Source organism: Pleurodeles waltl, chromosome 7 (genome assembly GCF_031143425.1).
Source record: "Pleurodeles waltl isolate 20211129_DDA chromosome 7, aPleWal1.hap1.20221129, whole genome shotgun sequence".
Lineage (NCBI taxonomy): Eukaryota > Metazoa > Chordata > Amphibia > Caudata > Salamandridae > Pleurodeles > Pleurodeles waltl.
This window is the reverse complement of record NC_090446.1, coordinates 1,029,814,211-1,029,828,142: the sequence shown is the minus strand read 5'-3', so window position 1 is coordinate 1,029,828,142 and position 13,932 is coordinate 1,029,814,211. Positions and strand designations below refer to the sequence as shown.

The window sequence follows — 13,932 nt, the reverse complement described above, 5'->3', positions numbered from 1 at the left end:
AAATGAGGGATAACCAGCCCACCTATTCAACAAACAGAGCACTGCAGCAATTGTAGACTGGGACACAGGTGGCTGCTCACACCCGGAATGCACACATAGTTATTACTAGTTCTATTGTTTCCTTATTCTCTATTAGACATATCAGATATATACGTCACTCAGGGGTACAATAAACATGCAATTCATGTAGTGTACCTACCACAACAGGTTGTAATACTAAGTGTGCGAAGAATAAGTACACAGAACCAAATGGTATGTATGGCTCTAATACTGTAAATGCTTGTTGCATTATGTTATGAGACAAAGCTTGCATAGTGCATTGCTATGAAAAAGACAAACAAACGTTGTATTATACAGATATGCACCCTGAAACTGTTTCTAATTCTCAAAACTAATAAAAGAGGTATGGAAAAAAAAAACAATCCTGGGATGCCATATCACCTCTCCATTCGACCCTCCTGCAGAGCATTATGGGACAATCCATATTAGCGTCATCTAGGAGTCACTGGTGATATCAGCTCCTGGGGTCTCAGCTCCACCCCTTGCTGAAAATTTTAAAGGTAGCACCCTAGGGCTTTGGCTCCAGTTGTCTGGGCACTCCTTTGTTCAGGGGGCTTGGGAAGGCCCATCCCTGGTGTAGTGTGACAGCTGGGTGACTGATACAGAGCATTTCACCCCACCCCGTTCCTCCTCAGGAATGAAAGAGAAGTAGTGCTAATTGCTCCTTTTGTGTGGGGGTGGTCTTTGTTCCTGCTCCTGGAGAGAACATAATTACTGGACACAGCAAGATGACAACAGGCCTCAGCTCTGATCCTGAACTAAGCCAGGGGAATATGGCAACTCTGAATGACCCACAAGATATACTATTATCATTCTGGAAATGGCAACTTTGATTTTCCTGCACAGGTTCTACTTTAGTTCGATGTCAATGGTATCTCTAGGCCAAGGGGACAAATTACAGACAAATGCCATCCATTGAAAACTCTGCCATGGACAACTGACATTAGGGTTAATTCACTGACAGTCTGTGAAAACTACGGATGGATGGACACCCTAGCCAGGGACGTCTGGGTGAGAGGGCACAGCACAGACAATTTTTAGTGTGAAAAAGGCCACCTTATTGCAGCAGGTGCACAATACAAACAACAACAAACAACAAATATCCTAGTCAAATTGCCTTACAAAACTACCATCCCCACTATACATCAGTGATCACCTACTGACTGGCCTCTCCCCACCCCTACCCCTAATTGTCCCCTCACAATATCCCCGACTCAACTGCCTGTGTCTATACTCTAACTCCCAAACTTAACTTCACTTCACTTCTTAAAACTGTAACCTTTAACTCCCTACCTTCTGCAAGTGTAAACGTACTCCTACTCTTCTATTTAAACTGCTTCACATACCCCAACAGCAGTAAAATCGATTCAAACCATGCATACATCTCAGCAAACCATCAACCAGAATTTTTTTTACCTCTAAAGGTTTTTTTTCTGCCATCCAAACCACTCCCCCTTCCTGTGGTCCCCACCTTAGCTGTAAGGTAACCCTAATCTACTACTCCAGCTAATACCTTGACTACAAGTGAATACCCAGTGCCCTAGCCAACGCCTTGCTCAGCGGCACCATGTACAACTCCATCTCAGTTGTTAACAAATGGACTCAGTCACCCCTGAAAAACTGAACCACTTCAAACTCCATCCTGCTGAACACCTGCAGTAATTATCTCTATAACATGCTACCCTTTCCACACCATGACACCCTTATCACCCACTCTTGAAAGCCCAACTGTATTTCCTACTTTCTTCCTCTCACTTGTTCCTCAGCCCACTTGACAAAGGAATCTCCCACTATCCATACGTTCATCTCCTCTCGCATCGGACCTGGTACGGAACCTACAAGGAGACAACAAGAGCCATTAAGACTCCTCTGTTTACCCCCACTCTACACCTCACCTATCGCTTATAGCACCCTGCTGACCACCTCCTCATGCACGTCATCCTGTCCTCTGACCTTCACTGCCTGTGTCCTTTCGTGGCTGCCCCTATTCTAAAAGAGTTTGTCCCGTAGTACGCTGCTGGTAAACCCAGATGCTGTAGCACCTTGCATAACACCGTCAATAGTTGAAAAGGCTGTGCCCCTCGACCTGTTGCTGTACCCATCCTTGTCCACCATTTTCTTGCTTAATTGACAGATCGTTTTCTGCCCCGTTGCCTTTTTTCCTTGCCCATCCCTCCAATAACCTGGTGCACAGTTCACCCACGGAAAGGGCATAGACCCACAGCAACTCTTACCCGCTGCCCAGATATTGTACCCTTGGACCAACCCTCATCAATCATGCCCATTATAAACTATACCATGTCCTGACTCCTCAACCAAGCTTTCTCTTGAGCATTCCTCCTTTGTGCCCTAGACTGCAAGAATTATCACCAGGCCTGTCCATATGCCCTCCTCATCGACTGTGCCAGGGGAACCACTACCAACTGCAGTATCCTCTGTCGTCTATCTGTCATAACTCCTCTGGTATTTTAGTCTTTTTCTTGTGTACTTCCAAAGCAAGACCTCAATATCTCGTCCACTACAAGCAAGTCGAAGAATCCACAATTTTATTATCAGTCCCTGAAACAAGCCTAGCTCTGAATAATATGTTATGCTGCAAATCTGCCAACACAAAAACCCTCACAAGCTTTGGGACTAGTGTGTCCCTAGCTGACTGCTTACACACTATGGCTATGTTATCAACATTGAACAATACCTTCTTGTTGGCAAATCCAACACAATATAAATGTGAGGCAACCACCAAAATAAATAATTCTAAAAAGGCTATACTTCTCCTGTTCCTCCATGTCTCTGGCCACTTTTCAGTGCGCCAATACCCATACCAGTGGAGGTCAAACCCCAATCCTGCTGCAGCATTTAAAAAAAAATCTTAATTTGCCATTCCTCTTCTTCTCACAGCCCTTGCAGGGAAATACTGTTGAGTTGTTTCAAGAATAAATGCCACATCCTCAAATCCTCTTTCACTCATGTTTGGAGTCTCAACCTATGGTGTGGCAGTGACAAACCTGACAATGCTAAACCCAGCCTCCTACAGAAGGTCCTACTTGCTCTCACCACCCAACATTGAAAATTCAAATGACCCAAAAGAACTTGTACCTTCTGCACCTTTTTATTTCTCAACATTTTGTCAATGAGGTCTACCATAGTCCTTTTCTTTCTTGTGGCAACAGTTCCTCCATTCTTACTGCATCAATTTTGATACTCAGAAATGTAAAAATGTTTGTGGACCCATCATTTTCTCAGGCGCCAAAGGCACTCCTACATCTTCTAGGAGCTCATCAAAACTAGCCAACCTCTGCTGTAGTCCGTGGAGTCAGGTTATCCAACAAAAAAGAAGTAATCTACTTAATGTGACACTGTCGTGTTGTCTGTCAAAAATGTGAAAAGCATTTGAAGAAAAGAGCTAAACCTTTCAAATAGGATGCAAGGAATAGAAGATCCGAATGGTAAAACGTTATCACATACCATTGCCCTTCAAACTGTATACTGAGCACCTAAAAATTAGCCAGGTGCACTAGCTACAGTGGGAATGCTGACTTGATATCACTGTTCGTCATCTGTGCCCCTTGCCCCATTTGACTGACAAGGTGTATTGCCACGTCACTGAGGATAATTAGTCTGAAATGTGGTCGTTCACCGATTATCCCTCTGGCCATGATAAATGTTGAATTAGATTAATTTGACCCTGTTCCTTCTTTGGAACCACACCAGTCAGTGATACCATTAGTCTGTCCATGGGCCAATCTTGAAATGGGCCCACCAATCGCCCCAGACTTTAAATTCTCCAATATCGTCAATATCATTAGCCACTGTGTCCCAACTCAAATCCATTTGCAAGCGCGCCCTATAGCCCGTTGGCCTCTTCTGCCTTCCTGTACCATTTCAACCCGTAAGCCAACCTGTCCAACTTAATAGGCACATGAGCCTTTTCCCACAACCCTTCGGGACCCCTACCCCCTCCTCGTGAAGTTGTTGCCCAGCTCCCCACTGCATTCATTGTATTCCACCTGCATGCCCTCCACAGTGTATAAGCGGATGCCTGGATACATATCTGGAGCACAACCCATGATAAAACTTTCAGTATTCCCTATTACAAAAACCTGTTAAATACCTAGTATGCTCCCCCTTGTCCTGCCTGTTCTCAACCTGCCGCTCAAACCCCTACATGGGTGAGGTGCCCCTGAAAGGGCTGATAGACAACTCATAGGCCACTTGTCCTAAAGCATGTGGGTGTAGGAATGACCAGGCCCATCGTATGGTGCAACAAGTAATTATCTAGTTCTCCGCATTTCCTGTCCCTCTCCTCTGCTAAGTGTGTCCTGAACCCTGTGTCATAGCATACCCATGCATACCCCCTAAACATTATATGCACATTCTTGATCATGTCCATGTATTTAAACAAAGTGACACATCTCTTTGGGAATTTGTTGCAATAAATACGAGCATACTTTGGGCCTCATCGCCACCTTCTATTATTCCTCCCTGGATCCCCCTTTAACCCTGATTTCTCTATGTAAAAGCTTGAACACTTTCATATATGCACCCTTTCATTTTCTTTATTTCGTGGGCTCCATGAGATCGGCCTCCTGTGGCTTTGTTATTGCCATATTCAACAACTTCTAAACCTTAAGCTCTTTACTCTCCTTCTTAGTCTTTTCCTTATCTAACCTCATTGTTGCCTTTTGCTCTCTCCTTCTTATCGCCCGCAATGTCCTTTGCTGCCCTCTTACCTCCTGGCTTCCCCTGTCTGCTTTCCCAGTTGTACCTTTTTTACCTTACTCTTTCTTACCCCCACATCCTCTCTCACAGGTTGCCCACACTTCTTGACCTGATTTCAAGGTTGGCGCCTGCACTGAAGCTCGTCGACACGCTGGCCTGCAGTTATCCCACGGCCACCATGCTGACCTGTGGTTATCCCGCAGTCTGTCATTAGCCACTTCCTCCACCTTCTTCATTCCTTTAACATGCAGAAAACTAAACAAAACCTGCTTATGTTGGTTACCATTGCATAGGTCATCTGCCAGTTTATAGTCACGTCTGACCGTTTTCATATGGATCTTCTCTGCCCTGGCCCATTCTGTCATATCCTGAAGCCAGTCAGTCACCAGTGGGAGGGGACGGGCTGAGCCATCTGATGGCTATCCGTCTCTTGCTGCTTAGCTTTCTGTTTCTTCGGCCCGGAATCAGTCCCAGTCGGCAATGTTTAATGCCATGCACTTGGGGTTTCCCAGTCACCCTTTGTAGGTGTGCCAAGATACTGTCCCAGTAGTCTCTATTGTGTAGACATGTCCATTTCATATGAATGAAGTTTGTCGGCATGTATCTGCATCGTGGGCATCCTGCCTTTTTTGTGGAGTATATCCTTTGCAGTCGCTGCAGTGTTAGATAAGTGAGAAAAATCACATGATAGTGTGCAATCTTAGAGCGTGCGTTTGTTGAGACCTTCCTCACCCCTCCCCGCGGTTGTGACAAGAGTCTTCTACTCTAAGGGGGGTCTTGGGTCTGGCCGCCGGCAGAGCACGATATATATTAGTGATAAGTTTTCTACCTCCGCCAATGAAAGTAGTGCAACCATAATGTGAGTGGGGGTTGGGCATCTGGAAAGTCAGGCCAGATCTCCTCTGCACTTTTAGTGTATTGGAGAAAATGGCCCCTCCCCACCTAAAAGAGTTGATTGCCTCCAAAAGGGTAATAAGCCGGCCAGACAGATATAGAGCTACTAAGGTTGTACACTCACCCTTTTACCATTTAACCACCGACTTATTGACTCTATTTGCGCAAATGACCTGATATGCCATATTTCAAGGTCTGGAGCAAAGGGCACTCTGCGCAGCACCCCTGTACTGCACGTTCCCATATTCTGCACACAATGGTCGCCATGTGTGGTAAATCCATGGGCGCTCTCGTGCAATGCAGCAGGACGGAGCAAAGTTCACAAGCACCAAGAGTACCAGCCAGGAGAGATCGCTCCTAGTTGACCTTAGTATCAAACCAATGCACCGCATTTTGCATGTGGGATACATAGTAGTATAATTCCAGGTCGGGTACCTCCGCGCCCTCTTTATCCCACTCCAGCTTCAGACTGGCAAGTCCAACTCTACAGCGCTGACCTGCTCACAGCAATTCCACAAGATATTTATCTAGTTCCCGGAACACCCGTCACGGGATCTCATGCATCGTGCTCTATAATATGTACAGGCATTAAGGTATTATAACCATTTTCGCTAATGCAATTTTCCCTATCAGGGAGAGATTAAGAAAATTCCAGAATGCTATGGATGACTTAAGCTTGGCAACTACCTGTCCCATGTTCATAGAGTAGCTCTGCTGTTTCTCATGGGAGATGTGCGTACCTAAATACCGGATGCTATCACCACTCCATTGGATAACCGAAGTGGGGGGTCGGGCAGCCTTCATCCCACACAGTTGGCCCATCAGGAACAGCGCAGACTTGTGTGATTAACATGTATGCTGGAGATTTGGCCATATTCCGCTACCACGTTTAGGAGGATTGGGGCCGAGATATCCGGCTGTCGCTAGCACACCATATCTATTATCTGCATTTAGCGATTCAATATGTTTGGTGTGGTCCACGCGTATCCCCCATTCGTGCAGTATCCGACCCAGTCTGCACGCCACAGGCTCCACTGCCTGGGCGAATAGTAAAGGGGATAGGTGTGACCCCTGTATAGTGCCCCTCCGTAGTTGAATTTCCTCCGAGACTCTGCCCCCACTATGCACTCTAGCCAGTGGCAGGGTATACAATAAGCGCACCCAAGCGATATATTTATGTCTCAGTCCTACCCTGTTGAGAACCTGACAGATATACTCCCAGCTAATGATGTCTAAATGCTGTTCCTTTATCTAAAAAAGCAAGAGCATACTGAACATGTTCACGGCAGGGTGCATGCATCGAATGCAACAACAACTGCAAGTTGCAAAGGATGTTTCTGCTGGGTATGAATCCTGACTGGTCTGGCTGGACCAGTCTGAGGAGGTGGTGAAGTAAACTTTTGCTAGTGTGTGCCCTAAAATCTTTTGGTCCTCATTTAAAAGTGACAGAGGGCGATATGAGGCCGCGTCCAATCGGACGTTTCCCGGTTTGGGCCTCCGTGTATACTAGGAGCAGTTTTTCCACCATGGTTTTGGGCAATGCCTTATATAACTCGGCAGGCAGATGATTTCCTCCCGGAGCTCTGCAGTTTGAAGAGAATCAATGGCATGTAGGATTACCTGTTTGATGAGGAGGGCCCCCAGGTCAGCCTGTTCCACTTCGTCAAGTTGCAGCAGCCGTATCAGGTCTAGATATGCTGACACTGCAGACGGCGAAGTCTGCTCTGTTGCAGACAAGTGCATTTCTTGCAGCAGTGGGACTGAAACTCAATAACATATAAGGTAGGCATAGATCCTTCTACACATCTCAGGTCTATCTAGCCCCAGCACGTTCCAGGTAAGGAACATGTAAAGAAGACCCTTGACAAGGCATACTTAATCTAATTAGACAGCTTGGTCTTCTCACTGGGCCCACACATTATATTTTCAGGTCCCCAAGGCATATGAGCATTAAGCACACAGTCCCAAACACTGCAAACAAAAAACAGAACTGCTAAATCATGCAACAATACCATCCCCGGCACCCCTCCTATGGGCAGAATATCCCAATTCCCTCCAGCAGAATTTTCGGCTAGAAGGGTGTCAGTCACTGCCCCACACTTCTTCCACTTAGATAACTAGCACAAGTGTTAGAAGGTTGTTTAGACAGGAGAGTAGCCAGGTCACCCCCTATCCACAAGCTCCTGAGTGGCACTCAGCAGGCAAAATGGTTACGGGTACTCGCCCAGCTCCCGCCACTGCATAACTTTAGATATCCTCTCTCCCATAAGATCAGTTACCATTCACATGTGGTATCCTCCAGGCATGTCAACATGTGAGGCCCATATAAAATCTCATTGGCAAGTACATTTTAGGAAAGATAAATTAGCCAGCATCAGTGCTGTTGCTCAGTGTGTCTGGCACCAGTCTCATCTGCGAGGAGTCACCATGGTCCAACAACTCCATAGCTTCCATCCTCAGGCTGCCATCGGGCAGACCAAAATGAGACCCATATCTGGGGTCTACCTTCAGGCCTGTGAATCTATGTTGTCTTCTTGTGCCTGACACAGTGGTGGATCTCACTAGGTTGTGTCTCCCACTGTTCAGGTATGCTAGGGTATCCCCTTTCTGACCCAACTTGTCCAGCCAGTCTAAGATGGCTAGTGGGGACTCGTAAAAGTGTGCCCATCCCCCATGCTGCACTCGTAATTTAGCTGGGAACAGGAGGCTATATTTGATGTTACGGTCTCTCAGCCATCACTTGACCGCCAGGAAGTTGTTCCATAATATTTGCACCCTTCAGTTATAATCAGGATAAATGAAGATTTGTTTGTCCTCATAGCGTGGAGGGCTGCCTGTGCGCACATATTGCAATATAGCATCCCGGTCGGGGTAATTAATGAGACATGCAATCAAGTCTTTCGGGGGCCCCCAGCCATGGCCCCATCCACTGTGAAGATGTTGGACAGTCTTGGGGGTTTTAGGGCCTGGGTTATCCACTGCTCGAAGAAGAGTTACACTGAGGCGCCCTCCACCCGGCCCGGGAATCCAACAATGCAGAGGTTATAATGCCTTGATCTTCCCTCAGCATCCTCAAGGCGTTCTTCCATTTGTGTGGTGCTGCATTTCAGTCCATCCACCTTGACCCTCAGTCGTTTAACTTCTGCTTTTAGGGTGGTCACATCATCCTCAATGGCAGCTTTGCAGTCTGCAAGTTTCCAGAGGTCCATTCGTAGATGGTTGATATCTACAGCCATAGAATCAATTTTTCCCTCCAGTGCAACTCTTGAGCCCTGTATCGTCGCCATCAGCTTTGCCGCCTTGGGCCCCGGGTCTTACGTGTCTTCTGCACGGTCATTAGACCACAGCATCCCCACTATCACCTCCAGGAGGGTAACCGTGTACTTCTCTATCCGGCTGCCCTGCGCTGGTTTTGCTCCTCTGTCCTTCCCCATGGTTGATAACGTGCTGCTATGTATTGAACTGTTCGTCCAAGTTTTGCGTCCCCAGGAGAATGCTGGCAAATACTGGTTCAGCAGTCAGTCAAGATTCTCGGTTGGTTTCCCCTCCAAATCAGTACCATGGCTCGGGCCGTCTTGGTTTGCAGCCCCCAGCTCCAGAGCAAGCCCCTGCTGTCATTATGCATGCACTGTCTAGCTGCACTCAGTCAGCTCTACAGTCCCCAGCCGCCGCCACTCACCTCAACTACAGATAGGAAAGTGCACTCAGTTCAGGGCCGTGCCGGGTGGAGTCACACTTCTACAAGGCTGCAGCCACACAGCCAGGTCCGATCAGTTCCATCCTCTGGCTCACAAGACAGCCACATCCTGAAGAAATTTGCCTAGGAACAGGATGAGACACCACCCACAGGCCCCCACCACACCCAAGAAGCACTGCTGCAGGAAGGGTCCCATCTGGCAGCACCCTGCTGTTCCAGGTGTCTAGGTCTCTGGCAAAGCCCACTGCTCACGCTGCACCCAGAGCCCATAAGTTTGCCAAGGAGGAAAGGGAGGGGCGGCTCCATCAGCCCCCATCTCCAACGTGGCATCAGGGTTCGTCTTGTGCGGGTCAGCAGACACGACCCACGGCTGCGGGAGAATCTGGAGGAGCCTCCCTGGACTGAGAAACTTATAGCAGTTCCTCTGCACATGGCCCCGACAGGCCGTAAATATAGCACTGGTCGCTGCCACGGGAAGGGCCGCAATCAGGCCTCAGCCGCACTCCTCCCCGGGTCCGCCGGAGCGCAACTCCACCGCATAACAGCAGCCAGACCCAGAGACCACGCACTTCTTACTTCAGGCCCAGGCTAACATGCTCGGCGTCGCCCGACATCGCTACGGATCACCTTCGGGCACCCGCAGGATCTCTGCAGGTCCATGACATCGGTTAGTGTTGCCACCGCATTGTGTGTTGGAACTATTATGTTTCTAAGCATTATACTAAGATTTAATATTTAAAAAGTGATATCTTGACCGGTGTATGTTGGATTTTTGTCATTTTGGTGGTGGTTTACTCAGATAAATAATGGCTATTTTTCTAAACTGGTGTGGTGTTTTCACTGTGTTACTGTGTGTGTATACAAATTCTTTACACATTGCCTATGAGATAAGCCTAACTGCTTGAGCCAAGCTACCAAGGGTGTGAGCAGGGGTTATCTTAGCTGTGTGACTCCTTTACCCAAACTAGAGTGAGTTGAACAGGGTGCAAACCCCTGCCAAATAGAGACTCTATTTCTGACACTCATAATTATCACACATATTCCTTATTGGCTGCCCTAATGTCAGGATATAGGTCGTCTTCCATGAATTATTGGCCACAAGTTGCAGGTCCATTATTAGATCAACATGCAAGTTCCTACAGTTTAATTGTTTGCATTTTGGAAAAAGTCTAGTTCTTATTTTTAAAGTTCTTTTCAAGTACATAACTGAGGTAATCCTTGAGAAGTTGTCAATCAAGTTGTTCTTTTAAGATGTATGTTCAGGACTGAAAACATTCATGCCTACTGTGCTTGTTCGGGTAACATGTTTTGTTTCCAGCCAAAATATATTTGCTCTTTTGCTTTCATCTTAAACTATACCTCATGCTTACTTTTAACTTGCATCGCTTCTGTGGTGAAAACGCGCTGCGTAAGCAGGGCGGAGGATAGGAAAAGCAAGAGACACGGTGCATTGTACTTAATGTTACAGGAAGTCATCAAAACGAGCGGCCGCCTCCCAGCTGCGAGCATGTGTGCGCGCCTTCCCTCAGCACATGTCTAATGTTTGGCTGCAGCTATGCACTAGCGCGCTCCACTTCCGGTCCTCACCAGACCGCGCACGCGGAAGCTGCCTCCCCGTCCGGGTAGAACAGGTTCCTTCCAGTTTGCAGCGTGTGAGGCAGCCGGTTCAGGTCTATCTTATTGCAGCATCCTCGGGACACGTGACCCGTGGGGCCTCCAGAGTGCGTCATTACGGGAGGGAGGAAGGCTGCGTTCCTTCTTATCTGTAAAGCCAGCAAAAGGTGGCTCTCGTCGTGCCTTCGAAATGTCATTCATTGTGGCGCGTAAGCTTACCACGTTTCAAAGAGAAAATACCGGCCATTTGTTGCCGTCTCTAGAGTCTTTTAAGGCTCGAATGTGATACTAAATAGGACTTGAAAAAAACTCGAATATATTCATTTTTTAACTCCACTTATCTGCCTTTGTTTTTTTTTTTAAATGATTCGCAGTTCTGCAACTTGTTTAAAAGTGCCTTATACTTTTACTTACCGTTAGGGGTATTTACAGATGAGGGCTAAAAATAGCGGGGTAAGGTGATTGCCTCTTTTTGTAACGGCTGGGGTTTTAAAATACCGGCGGTGCCGTTAGAAAACCGGTAAGGGGGTCATCCTTAGTGGTGTGTCAACAAATAACATAAATATCCATTCCACGTGTGTGTGAGACAGCCTTGTAGCTGTTACTGCCCCGTAATGTCTACCTTAACAGATTTGAAACTTGAAATGTACATATTTTGGGTTACTAGGTTCAGGGGGTAAAACCTGCTTAACCAAAGGAAACAGTTTGTGGTTTTGGGGGAGGAGTTTCGGGGGGGGTTGAGGCGACAGGGTGGGTAAAAGTAGGAATCATGGACCTAATTCACAAAGGAAGTAGAAAGTCACCACATTAAGATTACCCCCAGGTGCGGCCCGTCCTTTAGGGCGGACGGGCCCACCCCCCACCTTTTGCCCCTCATGAAGAGTGTCTGTCAGGCTGAACAAAGGTCAGCCCGACAGACACTCTTCATTTTCAGCTCAGAAAGCCAGAAGTGAGACGTGCGATTTGTGCGGACTCCTGGCTGCCTGAGCTGAACTTTGCTGGGCGGAGGAGGTCACAGTCCTGTGGGCGTGACCTCCTCGGCTCAGCAAAGGTTGACACTGACTTCGCCCTGGGCGCTTCAGGTTTAAGCCCTGAAGCTCCCAGGGCGAGTGTCAATCGGTGACACTTTGTCACAGAGTGGGGTGGGGTCAGCATTCTCACTGACCCCATGCCACTCTGTGACGAGGCTGACCTAAGCCAATGAGGGAAGGCAGCAGTCCCAACCCTCCGGGGACCTCCAAGGCTGAAGGTAAATGTGTGATGTTTTAAAATGAATGTTTGGTGCGTGCATGCATGTTTGAATGTTATGAGTGTTGTTAATGGATGTGCGTTCATGTGTGTGTGAAAGAATGAGTGTGTGTGATCTTTTAAAGTGATTGTTTGGCGCGTGTGTGCATGTTTGTTACATTTATCCTCATATTTTACTAGCTGTGTTCCTCCCTCATCCCACCTGTCAACCTTTTTCTTGCCAACGTACCTTTCTCATACCTCTGTAACCTAAATCACTGTCCTCTCCCCCCTTACTATCCATTGCTTATCTTCTTATTTCCTGCCATTTCTTTCGGTCCCATTCCTCCTTTTCCATTTCCTCCTCTCTCTATATCTGATCATGGCTGGTTGAAAAAAATGAGTACAGCAAGTAGCACACGAGGTATGTGCTTGCCATTGCAGTAAGCGCTTCTTTCTTGCAAAAAGTACAATGGTGACTGCTTTCTACCTTGCTTGCAAGTCTAGTTGCAACCTGGGCAGGATTGCCCAGCATGCATGCTGCGCAAAGAGTGTACCCCTCACTGTTGCATCAATTTGCATGCACTGCCGGAAAACATAGAAGGCGGTGCTGTGTGATTGACAAACCTGTCTAGGCAAGTTAAAGAGAGGCCCATTGGCAAGTTTTATTCTACGTGGCAACCACCACTGAGTCACAAGGCTTAATGCACCCAGGCCCTTATGTCTCAGCCAAACACTTTCTTGGCACTGCCCTCTAACTCATTCGATTTTCTTCTAGGTGCTGCACATCTTTCTTTAGAAGTTTCAAATTCATGTGGGTCTGGGTGGTGGCACTCGTATTTTGTCAGTGGAGGACACATGACGCAACACTTGCTCATACCTCATGCATGCTTCCACATACACAATGCAGGCTCTTGCACTCTCAACCGTTGTCACACATCATTTGATTTGTTTATATTTTACAAATGAATGCATTCCGGCTGGTGTAAAACTCTGGCAGACCTTTTTTCTGCTGTGCCTCTCAAATTGCCCCTTCTTTCACTGTCTTCTATTACAACATGCCCAACTCCTAGCCACAGGCAAGCATGCTCATCACATCATTGTCACAACCCGCCAATCCGCCAGCTTTTGCAGGGTGGTCCCAACGCCATCAAAAGCACGGCGGAAACAGTCTTTGGAAGGGAAACCACTCACCTTCCGACAATCAACGAAGAACCAGGACGCCATAGAGCCCGAGCTGCAGGTCCTCCCCATGCTGGTCTACCTCCTCATACACAAGGAATATCACAGGAGGCAGCGGCGATGACCACGGTGAGTACTGCACCAGCACACAGGGGAGGAAAAAGAGAGTGACACACACACACACACAGGCAACACCCCCACCCTCACACACAACATCATACACACAAAAACATGCTTCAACATTACATTTACACCCTGTAACCCCCTGGAAGAACGCAAGGACAAAAGGAATTTAGTTAAATCAGTGATAGTTTAGAAATAGGTAGATATACTTTACGAATCGAAAAACAGTATATACAATTATGTACAATATGTACAGAAGGCCGTACACTGTCCTTTGTAAATGCCCATGGCCCACTGGGCCAAAAATCATGGGCAAAGCCCACACTTGACTCCTGCCTCAATACGGAGAGAACACTGCAGGGGCATCAGGTCGAAAACACACAGGCACCTCGGGGAAGGGGGAGCACCTCTGCCAG

The 13,932-nt window shown here is 47.4% G+C and overlaps 1 protein-coding gene across 6 annotated transcripts in view; it reads left to right on the top strand.

Moving 5' to 3' along the window:
- ARSG (arylsulfatase G) overlaps nt 1-13,932 on the top strand; it is a 1,341,775-nt gene that overhangs the window by 502,884 nt on the left and 824,959 nt on the right. The gene's annotated exons all lie outside the window — the stretch shown is intronic.